Below are 15,292 nucleotides of genomic sequence, written 5' to 3' on the forward strand. Positions count from 1 at the left end.
TAAAAATACACTGATTTTCAGTGGTGAAGAGATCAAAATACAAAGATGACCAAAGCTTAACCAAAGAGGCAACAAAAGTGGCCAAACAAGGCCTAATAGAGTGAGTTTGCACTCAAAACACCAAACAACCTTAATGAAAGTTCTAAAGCATGAAAATATAGGCCTTTTTCATGTTATACACAGAAGCTAAAACAGCAAGCAAGATAGGTAAAAAACTATTGCAAGTTTGGGGAATATAAAGCAAGATGCTCACCCTTGAAGAACCCTTGAAGAACAAATGGTCTAGCCCTCTGCTTTTGATCAAAACCAGTCCAAAAACTCAAGAATCAACCCCCCAGGTTCCTCAATCTCGGAGTAAGGTGTAATAGTGTGTGTAATGGTGCAAAAGTAAGGTAAAAACCACCTTTAGGCCAAGGAAACACACACAAAGGAGAGGGGAGAGGGAGATATAGAGATAGAGTGTATCTATACCTCAAAACTCTGGTTTTTGGTTCCAAAATTCTAACCTAGAATAAAGAGGAAGACCCTCCCTCTTATAAGACTCCCTCTTGCAAAGCTTATACAACAAGCTTGCCTAGAGGGAGATCCCTCCATACACGTGTATGGAGGGAGGCAGAGTTGGTGCCAGCTATCACAGCTGGCATAAAATATCTCCATAAAGTGGATGAACAGTGGTCGGCTGCCCAAAAAAGTTGTTTCGACAAAAAAAAGTGCCGACCGGCAACAAAATGTGCCGACCGGCAACAAAATGTGCCGATGGAAGCGAAAGACCAGCCGGTGGCCTCTAGCCACTGCCGGTGGTGCGCGGGGATGCCTTATAAGGCCTTCCTTGCCCTTCCAAGGCAAAACACAAATGTTCGGTGTGAAACCAGACACTAAACGGTCAAGTTCGGAGATCCTGAGGCAGGGCGCGAGAGCCGAAACCTCCGGGAACTCTAAACGAACACATACATGAATAATCACCGAGTGTTCCAAGCGGTGACGTCCAAGTCTCAAGGACGGTCAAAAATGGGGTGTCTACACACGCGCATGTCAATGCAAGCTAAACGTGAGGGTATGACAATACCCTTGAAACGTGCACAACAATGCAAGTGGTATGCATGAGAATGCAAATGACGTGCATAACAATGCAGGATAAGTGCAAATTCGAATGTGTGTTTGACGCGAAACAACGAGCAAAGAAATGCAAGTTTCGACGAGTGCAATTCAATCGCGACCTCCGGTTTACCTCTTGGAAGGGTCACAACGTGCTCAAAAAGGATACATTTTGCTCTTGACGAGTGACGATGAAACACGCATCGGAAGTTGGAGTTGGAGTTCCCGCGGAGGGATTTCGCGATAAAAAGTGCACTTTTCTTGTACTTTCTCGGGTCCCGGGGACTCCAATCATCACCAAATTTTGCAGAGACCTTGGACACCACTTTGGAAACACCACCGACCAGGTTTGGTCCCAGGGGGAGGCCACCGACCAGGTTTGAGTGCAGGGGGTGGTCGGCCTACCAGAAAAGGTGGTCGGCCGACCACTTAGCCCAAATCCGGGGCAGTTTGGTCTTTTTGCTCTCATTTCTTTAAATATACAAAGCCAAACACCTTTTGCTCATAACTTCAGCTCCGAAACTGCCTTCTCCTCCTTCCTAGATCATTTTCTCTCTCAGATCTGTGCTCTATACGCGTTTTCCAACGCCCCACGCCAAGTTGTTTCGCGAAAACTTTCAGTTTTCTTCACTTTGAACCGATTAAAATTTGATTTCGGAGCTTCTTTTCTCATTTTCACCACTTGAGGTAAGTTTGTCTCAATATTTGGAAGATTTTCTTGGGAGTTGACTTTTGTTGACTTTTTCATTTCCCGAGAGTTGACTTTTGTTGACTTTTTCCAATTTTGGCTCATTTCGCTCATTTTTGCTCATTTTTGCAGATTTCTTGAAATGATAGGTCAATTTCCCCACGGCGGAGGTTCTCTAGGTGCCGGAGGCGAGCCTGACATCATGTCTTTGCATCCGAGGGTTCGGCCATTCATCCCCGAGAGGTACGATCCTCCGACTCATGTCCTCCCTCGGGCGATTTTTTATCACTTTACCGACTTCGACCCTCGAGCTCTTGTGGACCTACTACTGCGGGAGCCGGAGTCCCATCTCTCCCATCAGGCACGAGAGGTACGTACTTCACCTTTTTACATTACCTCCCTTAATTCTTCATTTTCTGTACATTTCATCATATGTATGCTTATTTGCTCGTTCTGAACACATTCGCATGTCATACTTCTGCTCATTCTACTACACAACTTGTTTTGCATGCTTAGTCTATAACACAATACTCTGTCTTGAACGCATAGCTCAATCACTTGAATCTCTGAAATCTGAACACACAGTCGAAATTTAATTGTGAACACACAGCCCACATTCGTTGAAAGTTAAACACGCAGCCCAAACTTTAAATTTCTGAAATCTGAACACACAGCCCAAATTTGATTGTGAACACGCAGCCCACATTTGATTGAAAGTTGAACACGCAGCCCAAACTTTAAATTTCTGAAATCTGAACACACAGCCCAAATTTGATTGAAAGTTGAACACGCAGCCCAAGCTTTAAATTTCTGAAATTTGAACACGCAGCCCAAATTTGATTGTGAACACGCAGCCCACATTTGATTAAAAGTTGAATACGCAGCCCAAACTTTAAATTTCTGAAATCTGAACACGCAGCCCAAATTTCATTGTGAACGCACAGCCCACATTCGTTGAAAGTTGAACACGCAGCCCAAACTTTAAATTTCTGAAATCTGAACACACAGCCCAAATATGATTGTGAACACGCAGCCCACATTTAATTGAAGGTTTAACACGTAGCCCAAACTTTAAATTTATGAAATCTGAACACGCAGCCCACATTCGTTGAAAGTTGAACACGCAGCCCAAACTTTAAATTTCTGAAATCTGAACACACAGCCCAAATTTGATTGTGAACACGCAGCCCACATTTAATTGAAGGTTGAACGCGTAGCCCAAACTTTAAATTTCTGAAATCTGAACACGCATCCCAAATTTGATTGTGAACACGCAGCCCACATTTGATTGAAAGTTGAACACGCAGCCTAAACTTTAAATATCTGAAATCTGAACACACAGCCCAAATTTGATTGTGAACACGCAACCCACATTTGATTGAAAGTTGACCACGCAGCCCACATTTGATTGAAAGTTGAATGCGCAGCCCAAATTTTAAATTTTTGAAATCTGAACACACAACCCAAATTTGATTGTGAACACGCAACCCAAACTTTAAATTTCTGAAATCTGAACACGCAGCCCAAATTTGATTGTGAACACGCAGCCCACATTTGATTGAAAGTTGAACACGCAGTCCAAACTTTAAATTTCTGAAATCTGAACACACAACCCAAATTTGATTTTGAATACTCAGCCCACCTTTAATTGAAGGTTGAACACGCAGCCCAAACTTTAAATTTCTGAAATCTGAACACACAGCCCAAATTTGATTGAATTTGATTTAATTTGCACACAGCTCATATCTTTCATTTGCACATAGCTTATTCATTTCATTCTGAAACTGAATACATATGTTCATTATGAATGCAGACATCCTCCCGTGTTACACGGGGATACGGTTCTATTGCTGTAAGAGATTGGTACGCGGAGCTCCCAGAGGCTGTCCGCGATTGGGTTGATCTGGCAGGATTCGGGACCTTTCGTATAGGGATATCTCGCTATCCAGCTAGCCGGACATTGATGGGCGCCTTGGTGGAGAGATAGTGGGACACCACCAACTCCCTCCATTTCTCAGCCCCCGGGGACATAACCATGACCCCATTTGACTTCGCCGTATTGACGGGCCTTGACGTGGGAGGCTGGGCGATCCCTTACGAGGAGGACATGGTCGAGTGGGAGGCTGCCTGGATTCATCTGTTGGGAGCTCGCCCACCGGTCGACCGATCTTTGGGCTGAGTCCGATATACCTGGTTTTGTACACAGTTCAGGGGGACTGAGCCTGTGACTCCTGAGGAGATTGTACAGTACACCCGCGGGTTTTTGATGTTCCTCTTCGTGACACCTCTGTTCGCCGACAGGGGGAACACTGTTGGGCTATATTTGCTGAGTGCCCGGGTGGACCTTACGCAGGTTGGTCAGTATGACTGGGGTGGCGCCAGCTTGGCTACCCTCTATTGCTATATGAGTGCGACCTCCCGCGGATGGGGGAACATAGTCGGCGGCTATTGGAGAGCCTGGGAGGTACCTTCTGCCCTCTTGATTCACATTTCTGTTTTTCATTATCTGTACAATGCACACACAGCACACTTTACATTCTGTACTTACATTCTGTACTCAGCATTCTGTATTCAGCATTCTGTATTCAGATTCTGTATTCTGATGGCTTTTGCCCTGTTTTTCCATAGTTATGGGTCTTTGCGTACTTTCCGACGCTAGCCCCAGAGCTCGAGTTGGAGGCCCCTCTCATGACCCCTTATTCGCTCGTCTTCGAGGACCAGTATCGGTCGCGGCCCCGGGAGACTCTCCCCTACCTGCAGCAGTATTTTGACATGGTGCGGGCGACCGAGGTATGTCAGAACTCTCAATTCTTCATGTGTAGATCTGTGATTTATTTTGCACATTTGCGATTTCTAATCGGCTCATGTATTGGTCATCCGCAGATCTCATGGCAGCCCTGGGCGCCTCTAGGTGGAGATCTTCGATTCCAGTTTGCCGGAGGATGGGCTGCCTCCCGGTATAGGATCTTATTCGAGGGGCCAGTTGGCAGGGCCTGGTTCTTGGGGGAACGCTTCCTTCGTCAGAATATGGGCTTCCCTGAGCCAAGTGTCCCTTCAGCACCCCCGGACGATATGCGGCTCGCTGATAGGCTTACTCCCCAGGGTGTCATTGATGCCAGGTTGGGCACTGATGCACTGCTGCATTTGGAGGACGGGGAGTACGCGACCTACCGTCACACCTACTTGATGCCTCCATTGGCAGGTGTCCATACTCCCTCGAGGAGGTCTACTGGCATGCCGTCTTCGAGTCGCACCCGAGCCAAAGACATTCCTTCGGCCAGTAGGGCTGGCACATCCAGAGGTGGGCCTGGACTGGTCCCCTCGATTCCCCCAACTTATTATCATGCCGGATGGCCAGATATCCCGACTGAGTTGACGGGATGGAGATACGGGGCTTCCTACCCAATTCCGTTAGAGCCTCCTATGCCAGATCATCGATACACCAGAGACCCTGACTCTCCACTAGTATGTTTTACAGCTTTGCTTTATCACTCAGATACTTGGACATTCATTCATTCACTGATAATTTGCACTTGCATCTGCAGCCTACCACGGAGTATGCTGAGGGGTTACTCGGGTTAGTGGCCTCGCTCGAAGGCATGGTCTTGCGGAGAGAGGCGTAGCTTTCCATCATGGGCGTCTCGGTACTGTTTAGTTTTCTTGCATTTATCATATTTCTGATAACATGTTGAATTTGAACATTTCACTGCATTGATTGACCGACTGTATGCGGAGAGCACATCTGACACACACCATATCCATGCCCTATATTTGCATACATCCACTCCATGTAGCTTTTTATCTGTGCATCTAATATACATATTTTGGCTGATGCATTCAAATTGCACTCTTTTTTTTCAGATGCCTCCGATTTATGCCGGACCACAGGCCGGGCCATCTGGGCCTTCCCAAGGAGCTAGGCCTTCTCGAGGAGCCGGGAGAGGGGAGTCGTCTCGCAGACGAGGCGGGCACCAAGCACATATCATTGAGGAGGAGTCCAGTGAAGAGGAGGAGTCCGCGCATCGTCAGTCAGAGACATCTGCTGGCAGAGAGGATGACTCTGAGTCTGGCTCTAAGGGCGGAGGTGATGCCGAGGAGGATTCCGAGGACAATGGCTCCGATTCTGATAGTGGTGCTGATGGAGATGGCACAGAGGCTGTTCCGCAGAAGAGGACGAAGAGGGCCTCTTTTTCTTATGCTTGAGAGCACAGATGTTCCTGCTTTATTTGCCTTTTTTTACTAGTAGTTGTAGCACATTGCACATTATTAGGCAGTTTTATTTTCTGTAAAACCCGTATCCTTGTTGTAAAATGTTGTAACAAAGGAAACATGATGGAATGAAACAACTTTTGTTCAAAAAAGTGTTGTATTTTATGTTCTTGCATCGCATCGCATTATTTTGCACAAAAATGAGATTGAATGGAAATCATGCATTGAAAATTGCCAAGTCAGGTAGTGAACCGACGCAACAAACAAAGCAACTTAACTTACTAAGAAAGGATAGAACCTTAGCAAGCTTACAACTCGATAAGCAAGACACAACAATGTTGATTAAACTTATAACTCGATAAGCAAGACACAATAATGTTGATAAACAAAGAGTAACAACTCAATACACAAAACTCGTCAACTCGACAAAGCTTAACAACTTGGTAAGCTTAACCACTCGGTAAGCAAAACAACAACTCGATAAGCAAAAACAACAACTCAATAAGCAAGATTTAACAACAACTCGATAAACAAATGCATTTCGGACGATCTGGGCGACAGAACGCATCCGAAACAGAGGAAAACTCACACCTTTAACGCCCCTAATGCATGGAAATGCTTGGAACTTTCTTCTAGAGGCTAGAACAAGACTAAAGCCACCCTCCTCTTGATGGCCGACCACCTAAGGGAGCTAGCCGACCAGCTTTTTACATTGGAGGGAAGAGGGGTGGTCGGCTTGCCAGAAAAGGTGGCCGGCCGGCCACCTAGCTTGGTAACCACCAAATTTTCGACACGTGTCCTCCGAACAGTGCCTTATCCTCTTTAAAAACTCCAGCCTCGTGGTTCTTTCATTTCATCTTAGTTTTGCACCAAAATGGAAGCATTTCTCACCCAAAATCTCACAGCTTGGATTGCTTCTCTAGATGGCTCGGAAAAGTTGAACTTCCGGGGCTTCGGCTTGAATGCACTATTCACGCTGAGCCGTACTTCACTGCACATTCCGTTCGTCCATGCCGCGGCGAGGTTTTGGAATCCGGTAACACCCGTCTTTAGCTTCGGCGGGCAAGAGATGTGTCCAACCTTCGAAGATTTTCAAGTTTTGATGGAATCTGAACGCCGTGAAGAGATTTTGTCCCAGCTTCGCTTCGGTCACGCCCATGCTTTAGGACAGATGTGTGGGCTCACCATGCACGATGCTCGGTCTCTGATCTGCAACGGGGAACTGGATATCCTTGCCTTTATTCATCACTTTTCTGATGCCGGTAACCGCGGCGACCATCATTGGCAAGGTTTTCGGCAACATGCCCTTTGCTTGTGCATGCTATCTCACTTTTTGCTTGCCCCGGACTTTAGCAGCTCTAGCATTCGTCTGATTGAAGTTGCTCAAGGCTTGAGGAAGGAAAGAGCTGCATTGTCATGGCATTGGCCGAGACGCTAATGGGCTTCGATGCTTTCTATCGCCGAGAGACGACCAGATTCGCGGGAAGTCCACTACTGCTGCAGGTAATGTTTCCCACCCTTTCTCACATATATATTACTCACATCACTCGGCCCTCAGGCTCGGTTTTTCTCACAAAACCATTTTCTCACTTTTCTCTCATCGTACATCTCTCTATTTTTTATTCTGTCATTTTTCATCCTTCCCCAGGTGTGGTTGATGGATAAACTACAGGTTGTGGACTCTTGCCCAGCCTACTCAGCTCGCGGCTACTTCTTCCGACAACGGCTAGTCGATGCCCTTGATGAGGGATGGTGGTTTGACTGGCTGTGCAATTTGTCTGCGGATCGCATTGCTTGGCGCTGTCCTTGGCTCAATCTTCCGGCAATGAGCTATAGCATGTCCCAGCAGATCGAGATCCAGTTGATTGGTCTAACTCACTGTGTGTTCTACTTTCCGTTCCAGTTCCAGTGCCAATTCGGTCTTGATCAGACTTGCCCGCCAGAGGGGATAGAGTATCCTGCTGCATTCCCAGTTCGAGGCGCACAGCTTGCCCGGTATGCCACAGCATGGAGGACTAGAGAGCTCCTGGCCCCTGCTCCCACTTTTAGTTGCACCTTGTCTGATGAGTGCTTGGATTTGCTCAATGAAGAGGCGCAGGAAGGGCCTACTTTGGCATCAGAGGCTTCGACCAGCTCTGGGAGGGGGCGCAGGAACACCTGACTTAGCTATGCCCCAGATTTATTGCTTTATTAGTACTTTCAAGTTTTCTTTATGATTGTAATAAAAAGCAACTTCAATTTGTATGCAAGAGCAGGAGAACTCTGTATTGAAATCAATGAAATTGAAGGTTGTGGGTACTGAAAATTTTCCGCTTTGGTCCAAAAATGGTCTAAGTTGTAAAAAGATTAATTTTGAACAAAGTCAACTTTTATTAAAACTTTTCAAAACCATTTTCGATATGGATCAGAACTGGACACGCCTGAAATCTGTCACTGAGATGCACAACCCCAGATCCCTGCAACTGGAAAGTTGCCCCTAGTCTGAAGAGTACCGTGGCACTGTACAGTAACGGAAAGTTGTCCCTAGTCTGAAGAGCACTGCGCTGGAGATCACAAACGAACTCTTGAATGCTGAATAGACAAAGATGACCGAGATGATCAAATGGACAAAGTTGATCGGGAAAAAGTTTATGGCTGAACTTCAGGATGAAGATGCCTACGTATCCCAAAGATGGGAATCAAGCCTTACGTAGTTCAGGCTTAGGTTCACTCGAGTATTTTCACTCTCCTTTTACGCTCTAACTTTTGCCAAGGCCGCCCTTTGCGGGTTTTCAACCTTGCGAGCTCAGTTTTTATATTTTCCAATTTTTCAATGCTCTAACTTTTGCCTAGGTCGCCCTTTCGGGTTTTCGGCCTAGCGAGCCTCTCAGAGTAGTATTTCTTCAACTTGTCCATGTTGATCGGTTGCGAGAACTCCAAGCCATCTAGGTCCATTAGAACCACAGCTCCACCTGACCAGATAGCTTTGATGATGTAGGGACCAGTCCAATTGGGTCTGAACTTGCCCCTTGGGTTGTGGATGGGAGCTCGGTTGTCCTTGAGCACCAAATCTCATTCTTTCAGATTTCTGGACTTAACTTTCTTGTTAAAAGCCCTGGCAATTCTGTGCTGATAGCCTTGAACAGGGTACAGTGCTTTCAGTCTGCGTTCGTCAAAAAGCATGAGTTCTTCAAATCTCTTCTGTTGCCAGTCTGCTTCGGCTATCTAACACTCAACCAGCACTCGTAAAGACGACACCTCAATTTCAATAGGTAGAACGGCCTCCATCCCATAAACTAATGAATACGGAGTCGCCCCAGTAGAAGTTCTGATTGAAGTCCAGTACCCCCACAGAGCAAACGGCAGCTTGTCTGGCCAATCCCGGTAGGTTTCCACCATCTTCTGCAATATGTGTTTGATATTCTTGTTGGCGGCCTCGACCGCTCCATTGGTTTGTGGCCGATATGTAGACGACTTATGAAAAGCCACGTTGTATTTCTCCAACAAGTCAATCACTTCCTTCTTGAAGTGGGAACCATTGTCTGAAATGACCTCGTTTGGGACCCCATAACGACAGATGATGTTGTTTCTAATGAATTTTGCAACATGTGACGCCTTCAACACCGCATAGGATTGGGCCTCAACCCACTTCGTGAAATAATCTATCACGACCAGAATGAACTCATGCCCATTGGACCCCTTCGGAGTGACAGCCCCGATCACATCGATTCCCCAAACTGAAAATGGCAATGGCGAAGTCATATTGTACAGCTTCGACGGCGGGATGTTCATGCGGTTTGCATAGATCTGACATTTGTGGCATCACCGAACAAAGCTGATACAATCCTCCTCCATGGTGGACCAGTAGTAACCCTGACTGAGGATCTTCCGTGCCAGCATTACCCCGTTCATATGCGCACCGCATTCCACTCCATGGATGGCCTCCATCAGGTGTTTTGATTCTTCAGCTTCAACGCATAACTTATGCATTCCCAGATGACCTCTCTTATATAATTTACCTCCGCAGATGATGAACTGAATAGCCATTCTTCTGATTGCCCTTTTATCCTTGGCATTTTCCACTGGTGGATACGCCTCTTTCTCCAAGAAGTTCCAAATGCCGTAACACCAAGGGTTCTCATCTTGAACCTCGTCTATAGTAGCAATTGACTCATAAACTGGCGCAAATTTTTGATCAATGATGACTGGACGCATCCGGACTCCAAACGGGATGTCTATCATGGAAGATAGAGTTGCTAGTGAATCTGCGAACCTGTTGTTCTCTCTTACTAGATTGGCAAAGTTTAGCTTCTCAAACCGAGGAATTAACAAATCTAGGGCCTGATGATACATCATCATCTTTTCTTCTTTGACTTTCCAATCTCCTTTCACTTGAGATACAACAAGGTTCGAGTCCTCGATGACATCCAACCGTTTTGCCCCTAGTTCCAGGGCTACTTCTAGACCGGCAATGCATGCCTCATACTCTGCTTCGTTGTTCGAGACTTTGAATCGGAGCTTGAAGGCTAGAGGGATACGGGAATTGTCGGGTGCTATCAGCAACACTCCTATCCCATACCCATATTGGTTTGACGCTCCGTCAAAGTACATCGTCCAAAACTCGTCGTCGATATGCAAAACGGCCTCATCTGGGAATAAGTACTCAACTGCTTCACCCCCTTCCACTGGATGATCGGCTAAGAACTCTACTATCGCTCTTCCCTTGACTAACTTGCGCGTCACATATTTCAGATCGAATTCAGAAAGCAACAACAACCAATGAGCCAACCTACCCGTAAGTGCCGGTTTCTCGAAGAGATATTTGATGGGATCTAATCTTGAAACCAACATTACAGAGTGAGCTAACAGGTAGTGTCGCAGCTTCCTAGTAGCTCATACCAAGGCCAAGCAAGCCTTCTCCAATGGTGTGTAGCGAGTTTCATACTCTAACATCTTCTTGCTCAGATAATAGATAGCCCTTTCCACTTTATCCTCTGATTCCTGCGTGAGCATGCAGCCTATTGTGGTCTCAGTTACCGAAAGGTACACTATCAACGGTCTTCCTGGTTCTGGTGGTGACAACATAGGTGGGTTCTGTAAATATTCCTTGATCTTTTCAAAAGCAGCTTGGCATCGGCCGTTCCACTGGAATTTCTTTCCTTTCTTCAGGAGACCAAAAAGTGGTTCACAAGTCAAGGTTAATTTTGAGATAAACCGTCTTATGAATTGCACTTTACCCAGAAAGCCTCGCACCTCCTTTTTAGTCCTTGGTGGTGGTATTTCTATGATAGCCTTGATTTTGGAAGGGTCGACTTCGATACCTCTCTGTGTAATGAGGAACCCTAGCATTTTTCCTGCTGTAACACCAAACGTACACTTCTGAGGATTCAACCGCAACCGGAATTCTCTGATCCTTTGAAAGAATTTTTGCAAGGCGGTGTATTGGCCCTCTCTTTCTTTGGACTTGACAATCATGTCGTCCACGTACACCTCAACCTCTTTGTGGATCATGTCGTGCAATATTGTGGTTGCGACCCGTTGATATGTAGCTCCAGCATTCTTCAACCCAAACAGCATTACTCTGTAACAGTATGTCCCCCATGGGGTGGTAAAGGCAGTCTTTTCTCGATTTTCAGGTGCCATCACTATCTGGTTGTAGCTTGAGAAGCCATCCATAAATGAAAGCAATGCATACCCCGCTATGAAGTCCACTAACTCATCGATGTGCGGTAAGGGAAAGTCGTCCTTCGAACTAGCTCTGTTCAAATCCCTAAAGTCCACACATACTCGGATCCTACCATCCTTCTTCGGCACTGGAACGATGTTAGCCAACCAAGTTGGGTATTCGGATACTAGCAGAAAACCTGCGTCAATCTGCTTGGTGACCTCTTCCTTAATCTTGAGAGCCCAGTCCGGACAGATCCTTCGAGTTTTTGCTTAACGGGTCGGGCCTCGGGGTCAAGAGAGATCCGGTGCTGTACAATCTCAGGATCGATTCCAGGCATGTCTTCGTAGGACCACACGAAAACATCTTTGAAATCTTTTAATAAAGCGACTAAGTGCTCGCGTTCCTCCGAAGACAACGTGGACCCGATCTAGACCAGCCGCGGGTCCTCCTCAGTACCGACATTCACGATAGTGATTTCATCCATTAAGGGTTTAATAAATCTCTCATGTTCTTGTTCAATTAAGCGTTGCAAAATCGGAGGAATTTCTTCCTCGTCGTTTTCATCAAAATTTTGAAAGTCTGAATTAATGCAATAAATCAAGGGCACGGAAAAGTACTCAGAAACCACAACTACTTGATTCTCATTAAGCACATCCAAATCGTCCGATTCTTCGGTTACAACAGACTCAAAAGAGAAAGAAAAAGACGACCTGGACAAGACTGTGGTATCCAGGTTATCATCCCCAGGAATACTGAACTCAGACTCAATCGAGCTGGAACCTGATTTCGACTCACAAGACTCGGTGGAATCAGATTCCGGCTCACTACCTGACCCGGTGCTGCTTGACAAAAATCCCTCTTCATACTTCCAAATGAGAGAGGGTGCGATAGGTGCATCCAAAATGTTTGCTGGTAGGCCCGCAGCCGTTCCATTCCTGATCATGCATACTGAGAAGTTATCCCCTAAGCACTTCTGTCCGATCGAAGGATCTGAAAGTAGACACACCAGTGCTACCCCCATTTCACTTTCGACGTCCTTAGACTCCACTTTCTTGCTCTGGTCAACCTTAGCTAATGGGTCTGTCTGCTCTTCGGCAGCGTCATCCCCGGGTAACTACAGGTCAAAGAAGATCTCAAACCCCGGCATGCGCTTCCTCTCTGCGTTCAGCCACGGCTCTGGGAAGCCACAAAATGGAAAGTCCTCCCCCTCCCAGACGAAGCGTCCGTTTAGGGTACCCTGAATGGGCCGGTGCATTAAGTCAAAAGGCTTCCCCGCCTTGTTCGCTCTGGCTCTCCCAGCCATCTCCTTACCCTTCCTTATCCAATCCTCTTTGGTGGGCAGATAACCCAAACCAAAGGTATGTGGGTTATGTGGCACCTCGGCCGATGTTGCGACGCCCTTCCGGCCGCTCTTTCCCAATCCCATCCCGGGGATATGTTGAAGCTTGGTCATGAGGTATACCGATTGAGCACTGACAAACACCCCCTCATTAACAGCTAAGATGTTCTGCACGACCCGAGCCTCAGTTAAGATAAAACCGAATAAGAACAAATCCTCCATACCGTGCTCAATTTCCAAAACTGGCGTAGATACTTCCGGCGGTGGATGGATCGATGAATTCCCAAAAACAATGGCTACTCCCTTTCCATGGGGGTATTTCACCATTTGATGCAAGGTAGAAGAAACTGCCTTCACTTGATGCAGCCACGGCTGCCCCAAGAGCAGATTGAAAGTGGCGGGAACCTCTACGATGTGAAAGTCAATTTCATGCTGCCCCGGCCCAACCTTGGTTTGAATTTTCGCTGTCCCCATGACTTCTCTGCTTGTGTTGTCGTATGCCCGAATCACCTGGGCTGTTGGCACAAAGTCCACGGTCTTCAAGCCAATTGCATAGGCAGTCCTCGCTGGACATACATTGATGGCGAACCTTGTGTCGACAAGCACCACGGGTATCCATTTATTTCTACACTCCACGGAGATGTAGAGTGGCTTGCTATGGTACGCACCCTCAGGTGGCAGCTCTTTGTCAAAAAAGGTCAACATCGGGGTAGCTCTTCCCGGAAAAACTAAGCCCACCAGCTGTTCGGGCGTGGTGTCTATAGAGAGCTTGGCCTTGTCCATGGCCGATAAGACAGCTTGTCGATGTACTCGCGATGCCATAAGCAGTCCCCAGATGGAGATGTCTGCTTGTGTCTTCTTTAACTGCTTCAGTACAGCCTCTTCTTCGACTTGCTTCTCTTTCTGTCTCTCAACTTCCTTATCCTTCCCAGATGCCTCTGGTTGGTCTAGGTGTGGGGGCTTGAAATACCGCCCGCTTCTCGTCATATGATCGACCTCACCGATATACCAGGTATCATCTGGCTGATTACTCCCCCAATCCTCATCCGTGTGGGCAAGACATAAATCATCGTCCTCCCATCACATTCCGTCGGCGGCCAACAGACACATGTCTGGCTTCGGTTCAATTGTGCCCGCAGTACTCTCCGTCCACATGCTCACAGCATTCTCTATCTTCATGCACACAGCACTCTCAGTCCCCTCAGGACCCTTAGCTTTCCTAATTCTCTCGGCATCCTCTAACTTTTCTTGTTCTAGCTGCGTCAATACAGCTGGTTGTTCAACAATTCCCGCATTCATAATGCCCAAGTCTCAAGCGGAATTCTTAGCACCGGTGCTTTCTGGCGATTCATTCTGATTTTCGGCCCTTCCGGCCACCACTGATATACTTGCCCCTGCCGGGCTCTGTTCTAACTGAGCTTCGTCAACAACGTCTGGCAAGTCATCAAGCCACCCAGTAGCTTTTGTCGATTCTTCATAATCAAACCAGTTGACTGCCGCGTCTCCTGGATCTTGGTCGTTGAAAAATTGGAGGTTGGCCAAGTCCTCTTTTACAACCGTCAAACCATCTATCCCCTGCTCGAATCCATCTCCTTGGATCACACACAGCTCTGCCCTCTCTGGCAATTCAATATTAGGCCTAAACTGGCCTGCTGGCAGAATGTAATCACTCGGATCGTAAGCTTCCCCAGCGACACTCCTAGACTGCTCAAACCCTGATTGAACAATTCCATCATCCTCTGAAATCTCCTCTATTCTATCTTTGCCAGTCACAACCATTGGCTCGGGTGGGGTTCTGGGGATGTCCAACATGCACAAAGAGTCAGTGCAGTCAGGAAAGAGCACCTCCGGCTTAGGCAGGTGGGAATGAGTGATATATATACTGGGATCGTAAGACACGACCCCAGTCTGGATGAAGTTAGCAGGCCGACCAGAAAAGGTGGCTGGCCGACCACCCTCTCCTGAAAAAGTGGTCAGCCGACCAGGAAAAGTAGCAGGCCGACCAGGGAAGGTGGCCGGCCGACCACTTATGCCCAGAAAGCTCAGAATTGATAGATATTTTCCCTTCCGCTGTCCTATAACCAGATATTTTCGAGCCAACTCTCATTTTTTATATATATGAGATATTTCTCTCATTTTGAAGGGGAACTTCTTGGAGAAGCTTGGGAGCTTCTCACTCTAAAAAAAAGTCTCTCTCTCTCTACAACTTCCAGATCTAAAATCTCAGCCTCTCTCTCCTTCTCTTGCCTTTGTGTGCATAGTAAGAGATATACCTCTCCTTTGCCTAGGCACCCTTGATCAAACTCAACTACCA

Source organism: Camellia sinensis, chromosome 14, assembly GCF_055761805.1.
Source record: "Camellia sinensis isolate YWXY chromosome 14, ASM5576180v1, whole genome shotgun sequence".
NCBI classification, from domain to species: Eukaryota; Viridiplantae; Streptophyta; class Magnoliopsida; order Ericales; family Theaceae; genus Camellia; species Camellia sinensis.